Source organism: Somniosus microcephalus, chromosome 15, assembly GCF_052327205.1.
Source record: "Somniosus microcephalus isolate GS21.2 chromosome 15, FLI_Smic_1.0, whole genome shotgun sequence".
Taxonomy (NCBI): Eukaryota; Metazoa; Chordata; class Chondrichthyes; order Squaliformes; family Somniosidae; genus Somniosus; species Somniosus microcephalus.
The window spans coordinates 40,166,061-40,192,037 of record NC_141001.1 but is presented as its reverse complement, the minus strand read 5'-3'; the positions used below and the strand labels follow the sequence as shown (position 1 = coordinate 40,192,037).

Genomic DNA, 25,977 nt, shown 5'->3' with positions numbered 1-25,977 from the left:
TCCAATGGGAGCATTCATGCTCATAACAGCTCATGGGTTTCACCGTCCCAGCCCTGTTTGACCTGCTCCTGTCAGGTAAGGATTAATGCTACAGGTTACAGGTAGCTAAATCCTGAATCTCTCTACACTCTATAGAATATCAGCCTCCCCACCCCCCTCCCACACTTATGATCCATAGACCAACATGTCTTTCTTTCATAATCTTCATTGACTTCTGTAAGCATTAGGTGAGCTGTTAAATGTGACTTAGTCTATTGTAGAGCTGATAATATCATCATTGAGAAGCATACTCTGTTGCTACGCTAATGATGTTGGCGAGGTAAGTTCAGAATGTACTTTAGTTCGCTGTGTAATGTGATAATCTGAAAGTCCCCTGCTAAGTGCAAAAGTGAGCAAAATGTGGGGAGGAATCCATTTTCTGTAAAAGAGTTTAAGGTTATAAATGTTTCTATAGGGACAGAAAAACCTGGCCTGCCATGTTCGATTTTGGTCATTACACTACAACAAGAATGACCCCAAGTGTAATTAGGATGAGCTATGAGGGCACATTAGCGAATCTCAGTCTCTTCAATCTAGACTTGGTCAAGGTATATAAAATATCTTAAATGGTATAGATAAATTAAATCAAGAATAACAATTAAAAGTTAATGAAGGTAATAGTGGCCATAAATTTAAATTAGTGAAAAATAAATTTAAAACAGATTCGAAAAAAAATCTTAAAGGATGGTAAATGTTTGGGATAATCTTTTAAGTAAACTAGCGAAGACTAACACATTAGTGTCATTTAAAATATATTAAATGATGGACTGGGAGAGTTAGGAGGAGCAAGAGTTAGAGGAACAAGCTCTGATGGACTGAATGGCCTTCTCCCAACTTTGACTGCTCTTACATATTTAAGTGATTTACACATAGCAAACATCCCATTTGAAATGATTCTTAAAATTTTTGATCCCAATTAGTTTTGTGTGAGAGGGTAGGAGAAGTCACTGGTAGTTACTGGGGGGCGTATGACAGCATTGGCGAGGGAACAGATCAAGGGGATAAGAAGGAAGTGAAAGAATACATCACAAGGTCCTGTAGTCTGATCTGATCTAGATCAAGTGTTTATTCCTAACTTTTTAAAGATTGATTGGATTGTGTACAGTTAATTCTGATCATTATAATAATAAAAAAAGATTTGGGAATTTTGCTTCAGGATCTGAGGTTGACCCCATGCTCTTGACCTTTCAGGAAGGGGAGGTGTTTTGCCAACCTGTTGTCTGCAAAACTTCCTGTAGCCATCAGGTCCCTGAGGTAGGACAGTGCTGTGGAACATGTGACAGTGAGTATTAATCTTATAGCATTCTAGAGAAATCTCCCTGGAGTGAAAAGATTCATCCAATGTATTCAATATATACAGAAAGCAGATCATCTTGTACCAGTGCCAAAAATATTCTGGTAATACAGTACACTCATTTTGTTCATGAATTTTTATGCTCGGGTGTTAGTGGAATGGAAAACCTTCAATTTCAGGCACCAGTGTCAGCACCAAACACTCCCAGGCCAGGTATAATGCAGACTAGACACAACGTGAGTCTCCCTCTGCGCTGTCTCATCAAGTATTCCAGGACTACATATGGGTTTCTCCGGGTGCTCCGGTTTCCTCCCACAGTCCAAAAATGTGCGGGTTAGGTTGATTGGCCATGATAAAAAAAATTGACCCTTAGTGTTAGGGGGGATTAAATACGTGGGGTTACGGGGTTACGGGGATAGGGCTTGGGTGGGATGGCTGTCGGTGTAGGGACCACGTGTGCCAGAAATGCATCCAGCTATGGCTATTAGCAGACCGCATTGCGGCGCTGGAGCTGCGGATGGATAGGCTTTGGAGCATTCACGATGCTGAGAGGGTCGTGGATAACACGTTTGATGAGGTGGTCACACCGCAGGTAAGGGCTGCACAGGCAGAAGGGAAATGGGTGACCATCAGGCAGAGCAGTAGAGGCAGGCAGGTAGTGCAGGGGACCCCTGTGGCCATCCCCCTCTCAAACAGGTATACCGATTGGATACTGTTGGGGGGATGACTTACCAGAGGAAGGCAGCAGCAGCCAACTTCCCAGCACCAGGGGTGCTTCTGCTCAGGAAGGGAGGAAAAAGAGTGGGAGAGCAATCGTGATAGGGGATTCTATCGTAAGGGGAACAGATAGGCGTTTCTGTGGCTGTAGACATGACTATGCGTGGCTAATGAGTTGCTGCAGGAGAGAGGGCTTTAGTTTCCTGGATCACTGGGCCTGCTTCTGGGGAAGGTGGGACTTGTACAAGTCGGACGGGTTGCACCTGAACCAGAGCGGGACAAATATCCTTGCGGGGAGGTTTGCTAGCACTGTTCGGGGGGGTTTAAACTAAAATGGCAGGGGGTTGGGAACCAGAGCAGGGAGACAGAGGAAAGGGAAACAGGGATAAAAGCAAAAGATAGGAAGGAGAAAAACAAAAGTGGCAGTCAGAGAAATCAACGGTTTAAATCAAATGTGGCCACAGTAAATAATAATTCTAATAGGTCTAAGAGCGTTAAAAAAAACAAGCCTGAAGGCTTTGTGTCTTAATGCGAGGAGCATTTCTAATAAGGTGGACGAATTGGCTGCGTAAATTGAGGTAAACGAACATGATTTGGTTGGGATTACGGAAGCGTGGCTCAAGGATGGCCAAGACTGGGAACTCAACATCCAGGGGTATTCGATATTCAGGAAAGATAGGCAAAAAGGAAAGGGAGGTGGGGTAGCATTACTGGTTAAAGAAGGGATTAATACAATTGTAATGAAGGATATTAGCTCTGATGATGTGGAATCTGTATGGGTAGAATTGAGAAATACTAAGGGGAAACAAACATTAGTGGGAGTGGTTTATAGACCCCCAAACAGTATGGCGGAGGTTGGGGATGGCATGAAAAGGGAAATTAAAGAAGCGTGCAATAAGGGCACAGCAGTCATCATGGGTCACTTTAATCTACATATAGATTGGGCCAACCAAATTAGTAACAATACTGTGGAGGAGGAATTCCTGGAGTGTTTACGGGATGGTTTCCTGGACCAATATGTCGAGGAACCAACCAGAGATCAGGCCATCTTAGACTGGGTATTATGTAACGAGAAAGGATTAATTAGCAATCTTGTTGTACGAGGCCCCTTGGGTCTGAGCGATCATAATATGATCGAATTCTTCATTAAGATGGAGAATGAAGTAGTTGACTCAGAGACAAGGGTCCTCAATTTAAATAAAGGAAACTATGATGGTCTGAGGAGCGAGTTGGGTAGGATTGATTGGGGAATGGCACTCAAAGGGTTGATGGTGGATAGGCAATGGCAAACATTCAAAGACTGAATGGATGAGCTACAGAATTTGTTCATCCCAGTTTGGCATAAAAATAAAACAAAAAAGGTGACTCAACCGTGGCTAACAAGGGAAATTAGGGATAGCATAAGATCCAAGGAGACGACATATGAATTGGGCAGAAAAAGCAATAATCCTGAGGATTGGGAGCAGTTTAGGATTCAACAAAGGAGGACAAAGGGATTAATTAAGAAAGGGAAAATAGAATATGAGAGTAAGCTATCAGGGAACATAAAAACTGACTGTAAAAGCTTTTATAGATATGTGAAGAGAAAAAGATTGGTGAAGTCAAGCGTAGGTCCCTTGCAGTCAGAATCAGGGGAATTTATAATGGGAAACAAAGAAATGACAGACTGTGGTAAACCACTGTTTGTATTCCACTGTGTACATGCCTGGACATGCCTCGGCTGACTCCTCCCACAAGTCCTAGTATAAAGGTGACTGCTCCCCAGCCCTTTGTATTTCTGGACCGGTCGACCACTCGAGGCAGACCTTCATTCTTTTGTTAATAAAAGCCTTTAGTTACTCTCTTAACTCTCAGTCTTTTATGAGTAATTGATAGCGCATCAATTTTATTAACAAAATTTTTATAATGGAGAAGATCCTCACACCAGCATGCCTGGACTTAGATCATCGGGAGGCGGACTCATCCACCAAGTTTACTCACTGGCTTAAGTGTTTTGAAAAATTCCTGACCGCCTCCGCAGCAATCAAATCGGACGAGGACAAACTGGATGTCCTGACCTCCAAAGTGAACCACCGAGTGTACTCGGTCATCCAAGACGCGACCTCGTACGCGGACGCTATCAAGCTCCTCAAGGACCAGTACACGCGCCCAGTGAACGAAGTGTACGCCAGGCACCTTCTGGGGAGTCGTAAACAACAACCTGGAGAATCGACCGTGGAATACCTTCAGGCACTGTCTGTGCTTGGCCGGGCCTGTGGTTGTAAGGATGTAAAGGCCGCCGTGTACACAGAGGAACTTATCCGGGACGCTTTTGTAGCGGGCCACAGATCCAATTACACCCGACAGCGACTGTTGGAGCAGAGTGACCTCGACCTCAACAAGGCCTCTGAACTCGCACTATCATTGGATGCAGCCTACCGGGGCATGGATGCCTACTCCTCTGCACCGTGGACGCCGCGGGGAATGACAGCCTGGGACATGGTAGGACCGCCTCATAGCGCCGTGCCACCCCAGCCACACCCCAGCAACGGCCCAACTACCGCAGCAGTGTCCCAAGGCCAGACAGCAGTGCCCCAAGGCCAGAAATGCTACTTCTGTGGCCAGGCAAAACACCCCAGAGCGCGCTGCCCGGCGAAAAACGCGATCTGCTCAGGCTGCGGGAAGAAGGGACACTACGCTAACGTCTGCAGGGCCAAAGCCACCCTGAACACCAGCAGCGCCGCGTGTGGGCCATGCGGGCCGCCATCTTGGGCCTCCCCGGCCATGTGCGAACCACCGGTACAGCAGCCATTTTGGACGTCTCCAGCCACATGGGGATCATGGACGCCGCCATCTTGGACGACAGCCGGAACGCAGCAGGCCCCCAACACCGCCTCATCTGATACCCGCAGCGACACACCGACCCCTACGCTGGCATCCGTTACACTGGACCAAGCGAGACCGCACCAGCTGGCCAGTTCCACAATGGACATTAAGGTAAATGGCCACGATACAATCTGCCTTTTTGACTCTGGGAGCACGGAGAGCTTCATCCACCCCGACACGGTGCGGCGTTGCTCTCTCCCAGTCCTGCCTGCGCACCAGCGGATTTCTATGGCCTCCGAGTCCCAGTCGGCGGACATCGGCGGCTACTGCGTAGTAACACTCGTAGTAGACAGGACCGTGTACGATCATTTTAAACTTCTGGTCCTGCCCGACCTCTGCGCTGCCGTCCTGCTGGGGTTAGATTTTCAGTGCCACCTTAAAAGTGTTACGATGGCGTACGGTGGACCCCTACCCCCACTCACAGTCCGCAGCCAGCAGCTCCCAAATTGCCCGCCGCGCACCAGGTGCAACCTCTCCACACTCAGAGTCACCCCCCCCCCCACTGTTTGCTAACCTCACCCCCGACTGTAAGCCCATCGCCACAAAGAGCAGGCGATACAGTGCCGGGGACAGGGTTTTCATTAAAACCGAAGTGGAGCGGCTCCTGAAGGAAGGGATTATTGAGGGCAGAACCAGCCCCTAGCGAGCCCAGGTTGTGGTCGTTAAGACCGGCGAGAAGCAGCGCCTGGTCATCGACTACAGCCAGACAATAAATCGCTACACCCTGCTGGACGCCTACCCACTCCCCCGCATAGCTGATATGGTCAACCAGATCGCGCAGTACCGCGTCTTCTCGACCATTGACCTGAAATCAGCGTACCACCAGCTCCCTATCCGCCCTGAGGACCGCCAGTATACTGCCTTTGAGGCAAACGGCCGCCTCTACCACTTCCTTAGGGTTCCCTTTGGCGTCACCAAAGGGAGATGGACCGGATGGTAGATCAAAATGCGTTGCAGGCCACTTTCCCATATCTGGACAATGTGACCATCTGCGGCCGTGACTTGCAGGACCATGACGCAAACCTCGAAAAATTCCTCCGCACCGCCCAACTCCTGAACCTGACATATAACAAGGAGAAGTGCATATTCCGCACAAACCGCCTCGCCATCCTTGGCTGTGTTGTGGAACACGGAGTCATCGGCCCCGACCCCGACCGGATGCGTCCCCTTATGGAACTCCCACTGCCCCACTGCCTCAAGGCCCTGAAGAGGTGCCTAGGGTTTTTCTCCTATTATGCCCAGTGGGTCCCCTACTATGCGGACAAGGCCCATCCGCTGATCAAGTCCACCTCTTTTCCCTTGATGGCAGAGGCCCGCTTAGCCTTCCACCGTATCAAGGAAGACATTGCCAAAGCCACCATGCACGCAGTGGACGAATCCATCCCCTTCCAGGTGGAAAGCGACGCGTCCGACTTTGCCCTGGCCGCTACCCTCAATCAGGCGGGGAGACCCGTGGCCTTCTTTTCACGAACCCTCCAAGGCCCGGAGACCAGACACTCCGCTGTTGAGAAGGAGGCCCAGGCGATTGTGGAGGCTGTGCGTCATTGGAGGCACTACCTGGCCGGAAAACGATTTACCCTGCTCACTGACCAACGTTCAGTTGCTTTCATGTTTAACAACAAGCAGAGGGGCAAAATCAAAAATGACAAGATCTTGAGGTGGAGAATCGAACTTTCCACCTACAATTACGAGATCTTGTACCGGCCCGGGAAGCTCAATGAACCCCCGGATGCGCTATCGCGTGGCACCTGCGCCAGCGCGCAGATCGATAGACTGCGGGCCCTCCACAATGACCTCTGCCACCCGGGGGTCACCAGGTTCTTCCACTTCATCAAGGCCCGCAACCTGCCTTACTCTATTGAGGAGGTCAGGACCATGACCAGGAACTGCCAAGTCTGCGCTGAGTGCAAACCGTACTTTTATAGACCAGACAGGGCCCACCTGATAAAAGCCACTCGCCCCTTCGAGCGCCTGAGCGTTGATTTTAAAGGGCCTCTCCCCTCCTCCGACCGCAATGTGTACTTCCTCAATATTATTGATGAGTACTCCCGTTTCCCGTTCGCCATCCCCTGCCCGGACATGACCAGTGCCACGGTCATTAAATGTCTGAACGACCTCTTCACCCTGTTCGGTTTCCCCAGCTATATCCATAGCGACCGGGGCTCATCGTTTATGAGCGACGAACTCCGTCAGTACCTGCTAACTAGGGGTATTGCCACAAGCAGGACCACCAGTTACAACCCCCGGGGGAACGGACAGGTGGAAAGAGAAAATGCGACAGTTTGGAAGGCCGCCCTGCTAGCCTTAAAGTCTAGGGGCCTTCCAACCTCCCGCTGGCAGGATGTGCTCCCCGATGCGCTCCACTCGATTCGGTCACTGCTCTGCACTGCCACTAACGCCACCCCTCATGAGAAAATGTTTGTCTTCCCAAGGAAGTCCACATCGGGGACATCGCTACCGCCATGGCTGATGTCCCCAGGGCCGGTCCTACTGAGAAGGCACGTGAGGACCCATAAAACGGACCCCCTGGTCGAGAGGGTCGACCTCCTCCATGCCAACCCCCAGTATGCTTACATTGCATACCCGGACGGGCGGGAGGACACAGTCTCCATAAGAGACCTTGCACCCTCGGGGGCCGCAGTAACCCACTACTCACTACCACCCCCCCCCACGATCCGATATCCAGCCCCAGCAGACGGCAGGCCTGGGCCCCGCGACCCGCTCGACATCTACGAGGACGACACGCCTGTGCCACAGCCCACGCAGGACTCGACGCCGGAAGCTCCACTACCCCTGCCGTCGCCACACCGATCACAGCGGCAGACAAGACCTCCAGAGAGACTCCAATACACTAACTTTCAATACACTTCACCCCGCCGGACTCAATTTTAAACAAGGGGTGAATGTGGTAAACCACTGTTTGCATTCCACTGTGTACATGCCTGGACATGCCTCGGCTGACTCCTCCCACAAGTCCTAGTATAAAGGTGACTGCTCTCCAGCCCTTTGTATTTCTGGACCGGTCGACCACTCGAGGCAGACCTTCATTCTTTTGTTAATAAAAGCCTTTAGTTACTCTCTTAACTCTCAGTCTTTTATGAGTAATTGATAAGGATTAATTAGCAATCTTGTTGTACGAGGCCCCTTGGGTCTGAGCGATCATAATATGATCGAATTCTTCATTAAGATGGAGAATGAAGTAGTTGACTCAGAGACAAGGGTCCTCAATTTAAATAAAGGAAACTACGATGGTCTGAGGAGCGAGTTGGGTAGGATTGATTGGGGAATGGCACTCAAAGGGTTGACGGTGGATAGGCAATGGCAAACATTCAAAGACTGAATGGATGAGCTACAGAATTTGTTCATCCCAGTTTGGCATAAAAATAAAACAAAAAAGGTGACTCAACCGTGGCTAACGAGGGAAATTATGGATAGCATAAGATCCAAGGAGACGACATATGAATTGGGCAGAAAAAGCAATAATCCTGAGGATTGGGAGCAGTTTAGGATTCAACAAAGGAGGACAAAGGGATTAATTAAGAAAGGGAAAATAGAATATGAGAGTAAGCTATCAGGGAACATAAAAACTGACTGTAAAAGCTTTTATAGATATGTGAAGAGAAAAAGATTGGTGAAGTCAAGCGTAGGTCCCTTGCAGTCAGAATCAGGGGAATTTATAATGGGAAACAAAGAAATGACAGACTGTGGTAAACCACTGTTTGTATTCCACTGTGTACATGCCTGGACATGCCTCGGCTGACTCCTCCCACAAGTCCTAGTATAAAGGTGACTGCTCCCCAGCCCTTTGTATTTCTGGACCGGTCGACCACTCGAGGCAGACCTTCATTCTTTTGTTAATAAAAGCCTTTAGTTACTCTCTTAACTCTCAGTCTTTTATGAGTAATTGATAGCGCATCAATTTTATTAACAAAATTTTTATAATGGAGAAGATCCTCACACCAGCATGCCTGGACTTAGATCATCGGGAGGCGGACTCATCCACCAAGTTTACTCACTGGCTTAAGTGTTTTGAAAAATTCCTGACCGCCTCCGCAGCAATCAAATCGGACGAGGACAAACTGGATGTCCTGACCTCCAAAGTGAACCACCGAGTGTACTCGGTCATCCAAGACGCGACCTCGTACGCGGACGCTATCAAGCTCCTCAAGGACCAGTACACGCGCCCAGTGAACGAAGTGTACGCCAGGCACCTTCTGGGGAGTCGTAAACAACAACCTGGAGAATCGACCGTGGAATACCTTCAGGCACTGTCTGTGCTTGGCCGGGCCTGTGGTTGTAAGGATGTAAAGGCCGCCGTGTACACAGAGGAACTTATCCGGGACGCTTTTGTAGCGGGCCACAGATCCAATTACACCCGACAGCGACTGTTGGAGCAGAGTGACCTCGACCTCAACAAGGCCTCTGAACTCGCACTATCATTGGATGCAGCCTACCGGGGCATGGATGCCTACTCCTCTGCACCGTGGACGCCGCGGGGAATGACAGCCTGGGACATGGTAGGACCGCCTCATAGCGCCGTGCCACCCCAGCCACACCCCAGCAACGGCCCAACTACCGCAGCAGTGTCCCAAGGCCAGACAGCAGTGCCCCAAGGCCAGAAATGCTACTTCTGTGGCCAGGCAAAACACCCCAGAGCGCGCTGCCCGGCGAAAAACGCGATCTGCTCAGGCTGCGGGAAGAAGGGACACTACGCTAACGTCTGCAGGGCCAAAGCCACCCTGAACACCAGCAGCGCCGCGTGTGGGCCATGCGGGCCGCCATCTTGGGCCTCCCCGGCCATGTGCGAACCACCGGTACAGCAGCCATTTTGGACGTCTCCAGCCACATGGGGATCATGGACGCCGCCATCTTGGACGACAGCCGGAACGCAGCAGGCCCCCAACACCGCCTCATCTGATACCCGCAGCGACACACCGACCCCTACGCTGGCATCCGTTACACTGGACCAAGCGAGACCGCACCAGCTGGCCAGTTCCACAATGGACATTAAGGTAAATGGCCACGATACAATCTGCCTTTTTGACTCTGGGAGCACGGAGAGCTTCATCCACCCCGACACGGTGCGGCGTTGCTCTCTCCCAGTCCTGCCTGCGCACCAGCGGATTTCTATGGCCTCCGAGTCCCAGTCGGCGGACATCGGCGGCTACTGCGTAGTAACACTCGTAGTAGACAGGACCGTGTACGATCATTTTAAACTTCTGGTCCTGCCCGACCTCTGCGCTGCCGTCCTGCTGGGGTTAGATTTTCAGTGCCACCTTAAAAGTGTTACGATGGCGTACGGTGGACCCCTACCCCCACTCACAGTCCGCAGCCAGCAGCTCCCAAATTGCCCGCCGCGCACCAGGTGCAACCTCTCCACACTCAGAGTCACCCCCCCCCCCACTGTTTGCTAACCTCACCCCCGACTGTAAGCCCATCGCCACAAAGAGCAGGCGATACAGTGCCGGGGACAGGGTTTTCATTAAAACCGAAGTGGAGCGGCTCCTGAAGGAAGGGATTATTGAGGGCAGAACCAGCCCCTAGCGAGCCCAGGTTGTGGTCGTTAAGACCGGCGAGAAGCAGCGCCTGGTCATCGACTACAGCCAGACAATAAATCGCTACACCCTGCTGGACGCCTACCCACTCCCCCGCATAGCTGATATGGTCAACCAGATCGCGCAGTACCGCGTCTTCTCGACCATTGACCTGAAATCAGCGTACCACCAGCTCCCTATCCGCCCTGAGGACCGCCAGTATACTGCCTTTGAGGCAAACGGCCGCCTCTACCACTTCCTTAGGGTTCCCTTTGGCGTCACCAAAGGGAGATGGACCGGATGGTAGATCAAAATGCGTTGCAGGCCACTTTCCCATATCTGGACAATGTGACCATCTGCGGCCGTGACTTGCAGGACCATGACGCAAACCTCGAAAAATTCCTCCGCACCGCCCAACTCCTGAACCTGACATATAACAAGGAGAAGTGCATATTCCGCACAAACCGCCTCGCCATCCTTGGCTGTGTTGTGGAACACGGAGTCATCGGCCCCGACCCCGACCGGATGCGTCCCCTTATGGAACTCCCACTGCCCCACTGCCTCAAGGCCCTGAAGAGGTGCCTAGGGTTTTTCTCCTATTATGCCCAGTGGGTCCCCTACTATGCGGACAAGGCCCATCCGCTGATCAAGTCCACCTCTTTTCCCTTGATGGCAGAGGCCCGCTTAGCCTTCCACCGTATCAAGGAAGACATTGCCAAAGCCACCATGCACGCAGTGGACGAATCCATCCCCTTCCAGGTGGAAAGCGACGCGTCCGACTTTGCCCTGGCCGCTACCCTCAATCAGGCGGGGAGACCCGTGGCCTTCTTTTCACGAACCCTCCAAGGCCCGGAGACCAGACACTCCGCTGTTGAGAAGGAGGCCCAGGCGATTGTGGAGGCTGTGCGTCATTGGAGGCACTACCTGGCCGGAAAACGATTTACCCTGCTCACTGACCAACGTTCAGTTGCTTTCATGTTTAACAACAAGCAGAGGGGCAAAATCAAAAATGACAAGATCTTGAGGTGGAGAATCGAACTTTCCACCTACAATTACGAGATCTTGTACCGGCCCGGGAAGCTCAATGAACCCCCGGATGCGCTATCGCGTGGCACCTGCGCCAGCGCGCAGATCGATAGACTGCGGGCCCTCCACAATGACCTCTGCCACCCGGGGGTCACCAGGTTCTTCCACTTCATCAAGGCCCGCAACCTGCCTTACTCTATTGAGGAGGTCAGGACCATGACCAGGAACTGCCAAGTCTGCGCTGAGTGCAAACCGTACTTTTATAGACCAGACAGGGCCCACCTGATAAAAGCCACTCGCCCCTTCGAGCGCCTGAGCGTTGATTTTAAAGGGCCTCTCCCCTCCTCCGACCGCAATGTGTACTTCCTCAATATTATTGATGAGTACTCCCGTTTCCCGTTCGCCATCCCCTGCCCGGACATGACCAGTGCCACGGTCATTAAATGTCTGAACGACCTCTTCACCCTGTTCGGTTTCCCCAGCTATATCCATAGCGACCGGGGCTCATCGTTTATGAGCGACGAACTCCGTCAGTACCTGCTAACTAGGGGTATTGCCACAAGCAGGACCACCAGTTACAACCCCCGGGGGAACGGACAGGTGGAAAGAGAAAATGCGACAGTTTGGAAGGCCGCCCTGCTAGCCTTAAAGTCTAGGGGCCTTCCAACCTCCCGCTGGCAGGATGTGCTCCCCGATGCGCTCCACTCGATTCGGTCACTGCTCTGCACTGCCACTAACGCCACCCCTCATGAGAAAATGTTTGTCTTCCCAAGGAAGTCCACATCGGGGACATCGCTACCGCCATGGCTGATGTCCCCAGGGCCGGTCCTACTGAGAAGGCACGTGAGGACCCATAAAACGGACCCCCTGGTCGAGAGGGTCGACCTCCTCCATGCCAACCCCCAGTATGCTTACATTGCATACCCGGACGGGCGGGAGGACACAGTCTCCATAAGAGACCTTGCACCCTCGGGGGCCGCAGTAACCCACTACTCACTACCACCCCCCCCCACGATCCGATATCCAGCCCCAGCAGACGGCAGGCCTGGGCCCCGCGACCCGCTCGACATCTACGAGGACGACACGCCTGTGCCACAGCCCACGCAGGACTCGACGCCGGAAGCTCCACTACCCCTGCCGTCGCCACACCGATCACAGCGGCAGACAAGACCTCCAGAGAGACTCCAATACACTAACTTTCAATACACTTCACCCCGCCGGACTCAATTTTAAACAAGGGGTGAATGTGGTAAACCACTGTTTGCATTCCACTGTGTACATGCCTGGACATGCCTCGGCTGACTCCTCCCACAAGTCCTAGTATAAAGGTGACTGCTCTCCAGCCCTTTGTATTTCTGGACCGGTCGACCACTCGAGGCAGACCTTCATTCTTTTGTTAATAAAAGCCTTTAGTTACTCTCTTAACTCTCAGTCTTTTATGAGTAATTGATAAGGATTAATTAGCAATCTTGTTGTACGAGGCCCCTTGGGTCTGAGCGATCATAATATGATCGAATTCTTCATTAAGATGGAGAATGAAGTAGTTGACTCAGAGACAAGGGTCCTCAATTTAAATAAAGGAAACTACGATGGTCTGAGGAGCGAGTTGGGTAGGATTGATTGGGGAATGGCACTCAAAGGGTTGACGGTGGATAGGCAATGGCAAACATTCAAAGACTGAATGGATGAGCTACAGAATTTGTTCATCCCAGTTTGGCATAAAAATAAAACAAAAAAGGTGACTCAACCGTGGCTAACGAGGGAAATTATGGATAGCATAAGATCCAAGGAGACGACATATGAATTGGGCAGAAAAAGCAATAATCCTGAGGATTGGGAGCAGTTTAGGATTCAACAAAGGAGGACAAAGGGATTAATTAAGAAAGGGAAAATAGAATATGAGAGTAAGCTATCAGGGAACATAAAAACTGACTGTAAAAGCTTTTATAGATATGTGAAGAGAAAAAGATTGGTGAAGTCAAGCGTAGGTCCCTTGCAGTCAGAATCAGGGGAATTTATAATGGGAAACAAAGAAATGGCAGACCAACTAAATTCATACTTTGGTTCTGTCTTCACAAAGGAGGACACAAATAACCTCCCAGAGATGCCGGGGAACATAGGGCCTGATGAAAGGGTGGAACTGAAAGAAATCAGTATTTGTAGGGAAATGGTGTTAGGAAAATTGATGGGACTGAAGGCTGATAAATCCCCAGGGCCTGATAATCTACATCCCAGGGTACTTAAGGAAGTGGCCCTAGAAATAGTAGATGCATTACTGGTCATCTTCCAGAACTCGATAGACTCTGGAACAGTACCCATGGATTGGAGGGTAGCTAATGTTACCCCACTATTCAAAAAAGGTGGTAGAGAAAAAGCGGGGAATTATAGACTGGTAAGCCTGACATTGGTAGTGGGGAAAATGCTAGAATCTATTTTAAAAGATGTAATAGCAGAGCACTTGGTAAGCAGTGACAGGATCGGACAAAGTCAACATGGATTTACAAAAGGTAAATCATGCTTGACTAATCTACTGGAATTTTTTGAGGATGTAACTGGTAAAATAGATAAGGGAGAACCAGTGGATGTGGTGTATTTGGACTTTCAGAAGGCTTTCGATAAGGTCCCACATAAGAGATTAGCGTGCAAAATTAAGGCACATGGGATTGGGGGCAAGTTATTGACTTGGATAGAGAACTGGTTGGCGGACAGAAGGCAGAGAGTTGGAATAAACGGGTCGTTTTCCGAGTGGCAGGCAGTGACTAGTGGGGTACCGCAAGGATCGGTCCTAGGACCCCAGCTGTTCACAATATATATTAATGATCTGGACGAGGGAATTGGATGTAATATCTCCAAATTTGCAGACGACACAAAGCTGGGTGGGAGGGTAAGCTGTGAGGAGGATGTCGAGAAACTCCAGTACGATTTGGACAGATTGGGTGATTGGGCAGAAACATGGCAAATGCACTATAATGTGGATAAATGTGAGGTTATCCACTTTGGTGGCAAAAACAGGAAGGCAGACTATTATTTGAATGGCAATAGATTGGGAGAAGGGGAAGTGCAAAGAGATCTGGGTGTTCTTGTGCACCAGTCGCTGAAGGTAAGCATGCAGGTGCAGCAAGCGATTAAGAAGGCAAATGGTATGTTGGCCTTTGTAGCAAGAGGGTTCAAGTACAGGAACAAGGATGTCTTGCTACAGCTGTACAGGGCCTTGGTGAGACCGCACCTTGAGTATTGTGTGCAGTTTTGGTCGCCTTACCTGAGGAAGGACGTTCTTGCCATGGAAGGAGTACAGCGAAGATTCACCAGGCTGATACCTGGGATGGCAGGAATGACGTACGAGGAGAGATTGTGTCGATTGGGCTTATACTCACTGGAGTTTAGAAGATTGAGAGGGGATCTCATCGAAACCTATAAAATTCTGTCAGGCCTGGACAGACTAGATGCAGGAAGGATGTTTATGATGGCCAGGGAGTCATAGTCTAAGGATAAGGGGTAAGCCATTTAGGACTGAAATGAGGAGGAATTTCTTCACCCAGAGAGTGGTGAACCTGTGGAATTCTCTGCCACAGAGGGCGGTGGAGGCCAGTTCATTAAATATATTCAAGAAGGAGTTGGATATATTTCTTAAGGCTAAAGGGATCAAGGGATATGGGGAGAAGGCAGGGACAGGGTACTGAATTTGAATGATCAGCCATGATCTCATTGAATGGCGGAGCAGGCTTGAAGGGCCGAATGGCCTACTCCTGTTCCTATCTTCTATGTTTCTATGTTTCTATGAGTTCAGCGGTGGCAGTAACCGGTAACGCCCTACTCCACTGCGCAGCCGATGACGACGTCATCACCGAGCGCAGCGCCCCATTTTCGCCCCGCCTGCAAAGTTGGCCCACGCCCCCTGAATCTGCGCTGGGCGATGACAGTGATCAATTCAGGGGGTGGGAACGGAGCGGCAAGAGGCTCGCGAGGCGCTAAGTAAAGAGGAGGTGGTGGGCGGGGAAAAAAAAATCGGCCAACTTGTCGCAGCCCGTTGCGTCTTTGAACGCGGGGTCCGTGCCGCGATCTGGCAGCCCGGCACTCCTCTTGTATGCCGGGCTGCTGGCACGGCATCCCGCTCCCCGCTGGTCCAGGTAGGGCCCCGCAGAGTTGTGGGCTTGGATCCTCCCCTTTAATGAGGGGAGGAGCCATTCCATCTGGCGGCGCTACATGGCCCAGTGCGTAGCGCTGCAGAACGCACCGCCCCAATATTCGGTCTTAACGCTCTAAGAAGGAAGTGAAGCGCTTGAATTGGCGCTCCACCTCCCTCTTGGGGCGCTAAAACTGAATTTCATGGTCGATGGCGTTAGTTAGCGCCAGATGCTAAAGTTAGCGCCCAGGCGATGTTAGCGCCCCAAATGGTCGATACCGAATTTCCCCCCCCCCCCCATGTCATTTGGCTTCTGTGAATTAATTAACCTGTTAATAAATCTAGTAGTTTTAGCTTGTACAATTTGGTCGATCAGGATAGTCATCAGACGATGTCGCTTATTCCGAGATTATCCTGGTAATTCGTTATCAGTTGGAACATCTTTTAACCTAGAGTGGACAGTAGTGCCATGATATTTTAAAACCGTATATGGCAAGGATCAGGATATTTAGATGGTAATAAACAGCACTATTTATGTTTATCAGGGTTGTACCATACCAGTGAATGTTTTTATATATTTCAGAGTGTCTCTATGAAGGCAGAGTTGTGTACCACGAAGATGTTTTCTCTCCCTCCAGTGACAATTGTACCCTATGTGTCTGCATCGTAAGTAGAATATCCTGTCTGTCATAGGCTGCCAATGTGTAACAATGATGGCAACTTGTCCTAACCAGCAGTATTCAAGATCACCACATTCATGTTAACAGGGACTGAGTGATGGGTTTAAGCACCATTCAGAGGCAGGAGAGCCCCCAAGTTTTCTAGGTCTATGAGTAGGGTACAATCCCTGACTGTATTAGATAGACTGAAAGAGCATTTATATAATGCCCTATTACATCCTCAGTTCAAAGCACTTTACAGTCAATTAATTACTTTAAAAAAAAAACTGTGATCACTGTTGTTTGTAGGCAGGTATGGCAACCAAAATTGCAGACAAGATCCCTCAAAGCACAAATGAATGGAGGACCAGTTAATCTATCTTTGGTGTTGGTTGAGGGTGGAATGTTGGCCAGTATACCATAATGCTGTTCTTCGAATAGTGCCATAGGATCTTGTGAGACCTTTTACGGCAACTTGAACTGGCAGAAAGGTCTATGGATTAACATTTCAGCATGTTTCTCTCTTGATCTCATCTCTACTTTTCTGCACTAGCCCCATATCCCTTGATTCCTTTAATATTCAAAAATCTATCGATCTCTGTCTTGAATATACTCCATGACTGAGCCTCCACAGCCCTCTGGGGTAGAGAATTTCAAAGATTCACCACCATCTAAGCGAAGAAATTTCTCCTCATCTCAGTCCTAAATGGCCGACCCCTTATTCTGAGACTGTGACCCCTGGTTCTAGACTCCCCAGCCAGGGGAAACATCCTCCCTGCATCTACCCTGTCAAGCCCTTTAAGTCTCCAGTCCACCAATGTGTCTACCCTTCCATCTCCAATCCTTCAATGTTTCTATCCCTCAATTTACATTGCATCAGCATTTCTCTCCCTCAACCCTCATTCCTTGTATGCCATTCTCATGATCTTCATATCCATCTGTTTGCAATCCTTCATTATATCTATCCCTCAGACATCAACTTTTCAATGTAACTCTAAGTCTTCAATCCCTCTGAATATCTCGGTCTGTCTCCAGATTTTCAATGCATCTCTTCTTTTTGTACCCTTCCTGCTGCATCTGACCGTGTGTGCTCTTGCAGCCTTCTCCCACTGACCAGCTCCTATTGTATACTCTTTCTGAGAATTAATTTCCTCAAATTGAAGTGCAAAGTAACAGTTATAAGTGAGTGAGAAGTTAATTTTAAAATCCTTAGTGCTGGGAAGTTTTAAACCATTTCCAGACCTGAGGCAAATAATGTTGTGTATATGTATATGTTCTGACTTAAATTCATTTATAGCTAAAGCATTTCATGCAGGTAAAAAAATAATAATAGAGTTGAAGACACACGTCCCCTAATGTCATCTTTTCTTAATGGTATCACATTGATGCCTTCTTTTTTTTAAAAATATAGAAGTTGCTGTAGCTTCTGGTTTTTAGTCCCTTTTTAGCTTTTCCCAAACTATTCATCATTCACTGGTCATCCACAGAGCAGGATCAGTCTGCCCCCAGCCTCTGTTTTGAAAGTGGCAGACTGGAGGCGTGCTAAAGCAATCGCCCTGCATTTTTCCATTCCTTTGATCTTTGCTGTGGTGAGATTATGTTCGGTATTTCCTTGCAATCATCCAATTGAGTCACAAATCTACATCGCACCAGCCCACCATGTCACTGAGGCAGCTCAAATAAATGCCAGAATAAAGGATTTACTCGTAACATAGTGATTAATCTGTGTCTTTACTGGTGTTTTATTGCTTTTGACTGGCTATGTAATAACCTACGGTTTGTGTTTCTGTCAGTCTGGCAATGTGAAGTGCATCACCCCTGAGTGCCCTCCTGTCACGTGTGAGAAACCCACCCTCTTGGATTGTTGCCCTACTTGTCCAGGTTAGTACATGATTTGATAACTATAGTGCACCAGAGCTTCCTAAAAGGATAACTATTTGATTACTGGATTCAGAAGAGTCCGTCTTAATTTCGAGAACTTGTGGTATTTAGAAAACCGTTGCAAGTCCCTTCAATGATGATTTTCTTGCAGTATTTTTAGACTAGGGCCTAGAAATTCAGTAGCACCACGTTTGGGGCGCCAGCCTCGCCAGGGCGCTAAAAGTAGCGCCCCGGAAGTAGTCGCGGCCGCCCGCCAGAAATTCACTTTGCGCGCCCCAGAGGGAAGCACGGCGCTACTGGAGGCACCCCACATCCCTCTTGGGGCGCTGCAGCTGAAGATCGCTGCGCAACATGCCGCAGCGCCACACGCTGCGGCACGGCGCGCTGCGGTACTGCAGGCCTTCCTCCCCTTAAAGGGGAGGGGCCTTGTGCAGCACGATCGAGGATCGCGAGTGCCAGCAAAAGAGCCCGGCACCGAGGAGAAGTGCCGGGCTCTTGAACGCAGTCGGCACTCAGGGGTGCTCAGGAGGTCGGGGACGGCAGCACGGAGAGGTGCTGGCAGGCGACCAGCAAAAAAAATGGCCGCCCCGCACCTCCTTTAATTAGCGCCTCTACCGCCGCAGGTAGGCCCCCCTGAACCGGTCGCAAATAGTGTCCGGAGTTAAAGCAGGGGGTGCAACTAAATAGCGTGATCGGGGCGGTAGCGAGGTGCTGCGCACACCAATGACGTCATCGGTAGTGGCGCAGCGCTAACGGCTAGCGCCGCTATTAGCGTCCCGCTAAATTTAGCGGGAGGCGTGGCCAGTGGCTTCTGACCCACTTAGCGCCCTCTTAAGGCGCTAACGGGTGGTGCAGCCCACTGAATTTCTAGGCCTAGATATTTCCTCAACATAGACTTTTTTGCCGTTGCTTTACTATAACGTCAAGCTAGCCAGTCTTTAGTTGTCAGGTTGGCATGGGATTTTAAAACCAGAAAGTCTTGCTGCCCCTCAATATGAGCTGTACCCATTTTGACCTCCCCCTGTCTTTTTCTGAGAACTGCTCATATCAATCTGTGATGAGAATTCTCCGGCCAGTTACAGAGGGCTCTAGCCTATCAAGGGCCCTGCCTTCTCTTCAAAGGGCACAGAAATAGTTGTCATTCAAAGCCGCTAGCCCCAGGCCAGGGGCCTATCCTTTGATGTGTAACCAGGGGGTATCCAGAAGTCTGCCTGGATGTGTGCCATACTGTGTGAATTGAATAACTTAAATAGCAAGATGTCAGAATGGTACTTTTGTGGGACAGTGGAGCCATCTCTAACAGAAGCATGTTTCAGATTGTAAATAATTACGTCCCCTCGGACCTATGAACAGCTCAAAACAAACTTCCTCTTCACCCAAACATCTCTCTGATTTGAGCTGCTAATTGCTGCTGACAATTACACTTGTGTCATTTTGACTGTCGCTCCTTACAGTTGCTTCGAGTAGTACAAGTTAAAAAAAATCAATGTAAGGAAAACTCCATTTTGCCATGCATTTCAACTGAGTTTCTGTAAATTTCCTTCAATTTTCCCGTAAATACCTCCCTTACACATTGCCGGCCAAATTGTTCTTCATTCCTTAATGACCACAAGGCAGGACGATGGGAAACATCATCAACCATCCAACTCCTTCCTGCAGAAAAGGGGTTCAATCTCAGGACCAAGTGGTCATCCAAGTGTTCAGGAGAAGTATGGATTCAACAATTGGCACTGATGAATCTCCCTCATGGGTCGAGGGACCTTGCTGTCAAAGTTAGTTGAAGAAGAAATGGTAGCAATAGGCCCAAAACAGTATAACGATAGAGGTTAACATTACCATGCTGTTAAAGTTTGCCAAAATATACATCTTTACAAATTATATGCAACAATGGGCAAATCATGCATTATTCCAATTTCTTCAATGTACACCATTGTCAATGTGACAGACAACAGTGTATATAAATCAACCAGGTAATTAACTCCCTCTACACTGTTCCATCAAGCACTGCCAGGTCCAGGTAGAAAGCTGCCTCTACTCTGTCCCATTAAGCATTCTCAACATGGATGACATGCTCTTCACAGTTTAATTCATAGAATAAAGCACCCTCTACATTGTCCCAATAATATGCCACCTCCCCAGCGTCAGAGAACACACTTAATGCAACAGCATGACATTTACCACTTCCCATTGCAGCCACCCTTCTGAACACTGACCAATAATTTGTGTTACATTAAGGATAGTTTTATGCTGTAGATTAGCATCCATCAGTTACCGGTTGAGATAACACCAAATTATGTCACATCTAAAGCACAGAAACAGGCCATTCGGCCCACTGGTCTATGCCGGTGTTTATGCTCCACACGAGCCTCCTCCCGCCCCTCTTCATTTAGCCCTACCAGCATATCCTTCTATTTCTTTTCTCATGTGCTTATCTAACTTCCCCTTAAATGCACCTAGGCTATTTGCCTCAGCAGCACGTTCCATATTCTTACCACTCTTTGGATAAAGAAGCTTTTCCTGAATTCCATATTGGATAGTGAAGAGACCTCACCATTCTAGCCTTCATAATGACTGTTGATACAGGGTTCGTGTGTTAACATTTTTTGCATCTATTTATTCCAGGAACAATTTTAGGGCAGTGGACAAAAGTTCACACCACCCTATTAATTTTTACGCACAAGATTATTACACAATGCAGAATCAGTGTGTGTGCCAGCTCTAACCTACAGAGCAAATTAAACCCAAATGAGTTTTTAAAATGTGTTTGGTTAAATTAATGTTTAACAACATCACACTGTATTGTGGTTTATTAATCACATTTTTATTTTTCCTCAGCTGAGTGTATTGACCAGGGTACAGTATATTCCCATGGGGCAGAATTTACTCGGGCTGGCATTGACTGCATCAGCTGTACATGTTTGGTAAGTTGCTGAAGGCACTGAATGCTGAGTTATCTGGAGCTGGCAGGTCACAACCAGCAACAAGAAAGTTCCCAGTTTCTAGTTAGAAAAAGCAAAAGTTTATAGTTCTGGTTAACATTTTATGTGCATTGGGAAAAGATTTGCTGAATTGATTATTTTTCTTCCTCTGCTCCAGTCTAGGGCCTAGAAATTCGGTAGGCTTAGCGCCGCATTTGAGGCGCTAGAGGGCCTAGCGCCGGAGTTATGGCCAGTTGAGAAATTCCCTGGGGCCCTAAATCGGCGTTGCACCGGTAGCGCTGCGCCGGCACCGATGACGTCATCGGTGTGCGCAGCGTCCCGGTTGCCGTGGTAACCCGGCCCCAAGCCAAAATTCAGTTGCGCCCGCCTCGCCCGTGGCAGGCGCAACTAAGACTCTGGCAACAGAGTCTTCCCCCAGTGTGCGCCGGCGCATAAAGGTGGAGCGGCGGCCGGCCGCGTTCCCGGCGGCCGCCTGCCCGCACCTCCCTTCCCGCACTCCTGCATTCCCCCCCCGCGGCCCTGATCAGTGTCTGATGCGAGCCCGGCACTTCCCCGAGGTGCCGGGCTCAGATGTCGGGTCAAACCGCCGGACAGTTGTCGGCTGCAGGCAGCTCCTCCTTAACAGGAGGAGGAGGCCTGCAGTTCCCCCGCCTGCCGCACCGCATCGGGTGCCGCAGCGGGGGATTAGCGCCGGGAAACCCAAGTTCACGCCCGTTTTGAGGCGCTAAAGGAGGGTTTTAGTGCCCGCCGCCGTCTGGGCCTGGCGCACCTGAATTTTCATCACGCGCTGCCGCATTACCGCTGGCGCAAACTTTCTGGCGCTACAGCCCTGGCAAGACCAAAACCCAATTTCTAGGCCTAGGTCTTTTAGGTTCTTGTCAGTTAGGTCTCTCCAAGCCGTGTATCACTCAGCAACCAAGAGGCAACCCACTCAACATGGAGAGGGTTTAGTCTTCAGCCCAAGCCTTTCCACTTTGACTCAATGAGTTGAAGCTTCATTATCTGCAGGCCATGACAGGTAGCAATAAAAGATCAGAAACTTCTGGGAATTGTGGCAGTAAAATAACTTCTTTATGACAATAGTAATCTCAAACGTAGGGCTCTTTGTTGGCTCCATAGGTTTATCTGGTGAGTCGCTGAGTAATACAGATAGAAAGGTCCTCGATTCGTCCCACAGCAACAATGAAAGAATTCCAAATGGCTGTAACACCTCTGGGTCAGAAAGGAGATAATCATCCAGGGGTTCCACTCCTAATTCCTAACCAGTATACACATGTGGAACATCAAATGAGCTCGACTGTGATCCCTCTCACAGTTGATAAGCCAGCACTTTCTTCAAGGCTTACATATGAAGAATGGCCACTTGGATGAGGTACTTGTATTCAGCAACAGTCAGCATCTCTAGGAGAGGAGGAGTGCAGAAAACTAGAGTGGAGAAGAAAAGAAGCCTTTACTCTGAGTCAACCACCTATCAACATAAAATAGTTTACATCAGTGTTCTGATCCCTTTCTGTTTCTGATTACTTGACAATAAAATTTAAAAAACAGTCCAAACCCTTCCATTCAAACTTACCTGATTGATGTGTGTGTCCCTTTAACAGCTGCAGATATCGCCCCTGTTGGCATCCGTCAGCCTGCTTGTACACCAGGTTAACCTGACGTGCTTAGGACCCAGCGCTGACTTGAGCGCTAGGGTCAAAGTTCGCGTAGGTGACGTTAAGTCAGTGTTGTACGCTGACTGACGTCACCACACCGCCATTTTTTTTCAGGGGGCTGCCGGTTACTGGCAGTGCAAAGGGGGCGACCAATATGGTGGCCACCTCCAGCTGGTGCAAGAGCGGCGGCCGGCATTTTTTCACGTATCACTGGCACTACCAGGTGGCAGTAAGGACATCAATTTCTCGCTCAAAGAGTCTTATCCTTGGCTGTGAGACAACTACTAAATTGCATAGATAGCTGTGACCTTCAATGCTTCCATGTATCCTGTTTGGATATTATTCTTGGTTGGTTGGAAGCAGTCCCAGGAAACACAGTATCCTTGAGACAGGGGTTACAAGTCACAAGTGTCATTCCAGGAGTGTGAAAACTATCTTGCTGCCCTGATGTTATACACTGGACAGAGAAATTCACAGAAAATCTGCTGCAGCATTGACAGAGAGCTGGTAGCAGGAGCCACAACCATAGGTGATACCTGGACCAGGGAGAGGGCTCTGAAGGAGAAATAGATACAGATAGATTCTGAAACTGCCAGTGATCTCTGGTTTATGGTAAAATGAGCACGACTTACTTGTCTGCGATCTATTGTACAGGAAACTCTTTTTTATCCGGCACCGACGGGACCGACGTGGTGCCGGTTCATCAAAAATTCCAGATAACCGAGAGCTATAGTAATAGATACGGAGAGCTGAGAGCTCCGTATAAAGCAACAAACCCTGTTGCTTAGCAACAGGTGCAGAACAATGGCCACAAGTTCCAAGCGCCTCTGTAGCTTAGCAACAGCTGCAGCCACACCCGATTGCACAGCAACAGATCCAGGAAGGCAAGTAATATGAAGTAAAACTTACCTGAACCTACTCCTGAATTTTGCCGGTTAACCGAGATTTCCGGTTATTTAGGTGCCGGTAAATCGAGAGTTTCCTGTACCACATTGCTCTTGTCTGCAATCTATTGTATCACATTGCTCTTGTCTGCGATCTATTGTATCACATTGCTGGTAGATTGTTCACACATTATCAGAGCATAGGTCACTACAAAATAAATATCTTTGGTTCAGTCTTGCAATTAACTGTAACTCCTGTTCCATAGCAAGTTGCAGCTTTGCACCATTCCAATCCCCACCATTGCAAACCCCTGTCCTCTCTAATCCTAAACCTCTCACTACAAAACCTGCCATTCCAATACCCACCATCATCAATCCCCAGCCAATGCAAATCCCTCCCATCATAAACCTCACTATTGTAAAGGCCTGTCATCCCAACCCCCTGCCATTGCAAGCCCCTCCTTCCGCACCGTAACTTTCAGGGCCACTATGGTGGCATAGGTGAAAGTATTTTATATTCTTTTCCGATTGTTACAAAGGATCATCCAAGACCACAACCTTTGGTTGGTGAGTTTGTCAGAGTAGGTTTGTATGCCAGCTTTTGTGTGTGTGTGTGAAGGGGATTGTGAACCCTACCATTTCAGGAAGCAAAACTGTATTCACACGGTTTCCATAGTACTGAACACGTGAGAGGACAACCCCTGGATGTGTATACGTTTGTAATTTTGCAAAAGGTGGACTGATTAATATTTCAGTGAGATAAGGCTAAATGTAAGTCAATGAGCTGATTCATTTTACAGTCAGTAAATGAATGAACAGAGTAATGTTTGTTGCATATCTTGCCTTGCTTCAACTTAATTCTGTAACATACTTAGTGACATATTTTTTAAAAACAAACTAAGTATGCCACACAGGTCCCCGTTAGTGGGCTCAATTTACTCTTCTGGCCGAAGAATTCTCTGAAACTGGTTGATTCTAAACTTAAACGAGAGAATTCTTTTCCTTCCAGGTACGGCTTCCTTACCTGCTTTTCCACACTGCCCCAGACTCTGTGTCCCTTTGTTCTTTTGTTACCTGACTGGACAGGGTAGTTGCCAGATCTCTGTGTCTTGGGTTTTCCCAGTAGATCTGTTAATCAAGCAGCTACCACCGCCCCTCCAGCCCACCCCCCCCCCCCCACCCACCCCCCGACCACCACCACCCACCACCCCCTCACCCTTCTTGGGTTCACTGCAGCTCCCACTTGCTGGTTGGACTGAATTGAACCATCCCAACATAATGGGTGTGGATGTTTACAAGGAATGTCTGAATGACTTCCATTGGCTCAAGTTGAAGTTGAAGTGGAATGAAGGAGCCACCACTTCACCAGCTAGTTTACGTAAACCCAGCACATGCTCTGTGGATTTACCTTGTGTGTTAAATGCAGCTTAATATCATCAATTTCATATAAATTACAGAGACACCCTCTGAAGCCAAAATAGGCGGAAAAAACTTAGGATGTATTAACCAATCAAACACAAAGTGGTACCAATAGCATCATCATAAATAGTGAAAATAAAATCCGGACTACTATTAATTGATTGATTTTTACACAAATGGATTGATTTTTTTCTGTTTTAATCATTAAAGTTGACTGATTGTGTCCTCAGCATGGTGAGGTGGAGTGTTCCTACAGCCCCTGCCCAGTGCTGGACTGTGCCAGGGAGGATTGGTTTCTAGAGCCAGACCAATGCTGCTTTACCTGCCGCCAGGATATAACCATCAAAGGTGAGCCAGGGCCTCAAGTAATATGCACGGCTCCGTTTGGGCTAAATACATACCGAACAAGCCCAACTGAAATACCTATGAAGCAAAGACAGAAAATGCTGGAGATACACAGCTCTCTCAAGCCTTTTCAATGTCTTGGCCACTTGTACATTCATTTGCTCTTTGAATGCCTTTTCATTCCCTCACTTAGTTGATCTTTTGCATCATCTAACAGTTTTCTATCAAGGAGTTACTCAATCCCAACAATTTCCACTCTGTGACTGGAATATCTGTTGTTTCTCTTCCACTCCTCCCTTTTTGTTTCACCAATCTCACTAAAATGCTTCTATTTTGGTTGTCAGATCTAACAAAGGGTTATATTCGAAATGTTAACCTGTCTTTAATCTTTACAGATGCTGACCAATCTGTCTTTCCAGTAATTTTACTTTTTGTTTCTGATTTCCAGCATTTGTAGTTTTTTTTTTCTTTTTAAAGTGTTCAGAAAGTTCCATGAACATTCAAGCATTACCTTCCAATGTATTTCAGTTGATAAATATATAATGGTACTGAGTCATACAGACAGAACCTGATCCATTGCATCACCCAGTGCTGGTC

The 25,977-nt window shown here is 48.6% G+C and overlaps 1 long non-coding RNA gene across 1 annotated transcript; it reads left to right on the top strand.

The window, feature by feature from the left end:
* Window positions 1–1,234: 1,234 nt before the first annotated feature.
* Window positions 1,235–25,378, top strand: LOC147106639 (uncharacterized). The gene is made up of 5 exons (XR_015080967.1): window positions 1,235–1,321; window positions 16,182–16,264; window positions 18,051–18,138; window positions 20,974–21,059; window positions 25,266–25,378. It is a non-coding gene; the product is annotated as an uncharacterized LOC147106639 (long non-coding RNA).
* Window positions 25,379–25,977: the final 599 nt, after the last annotated feature.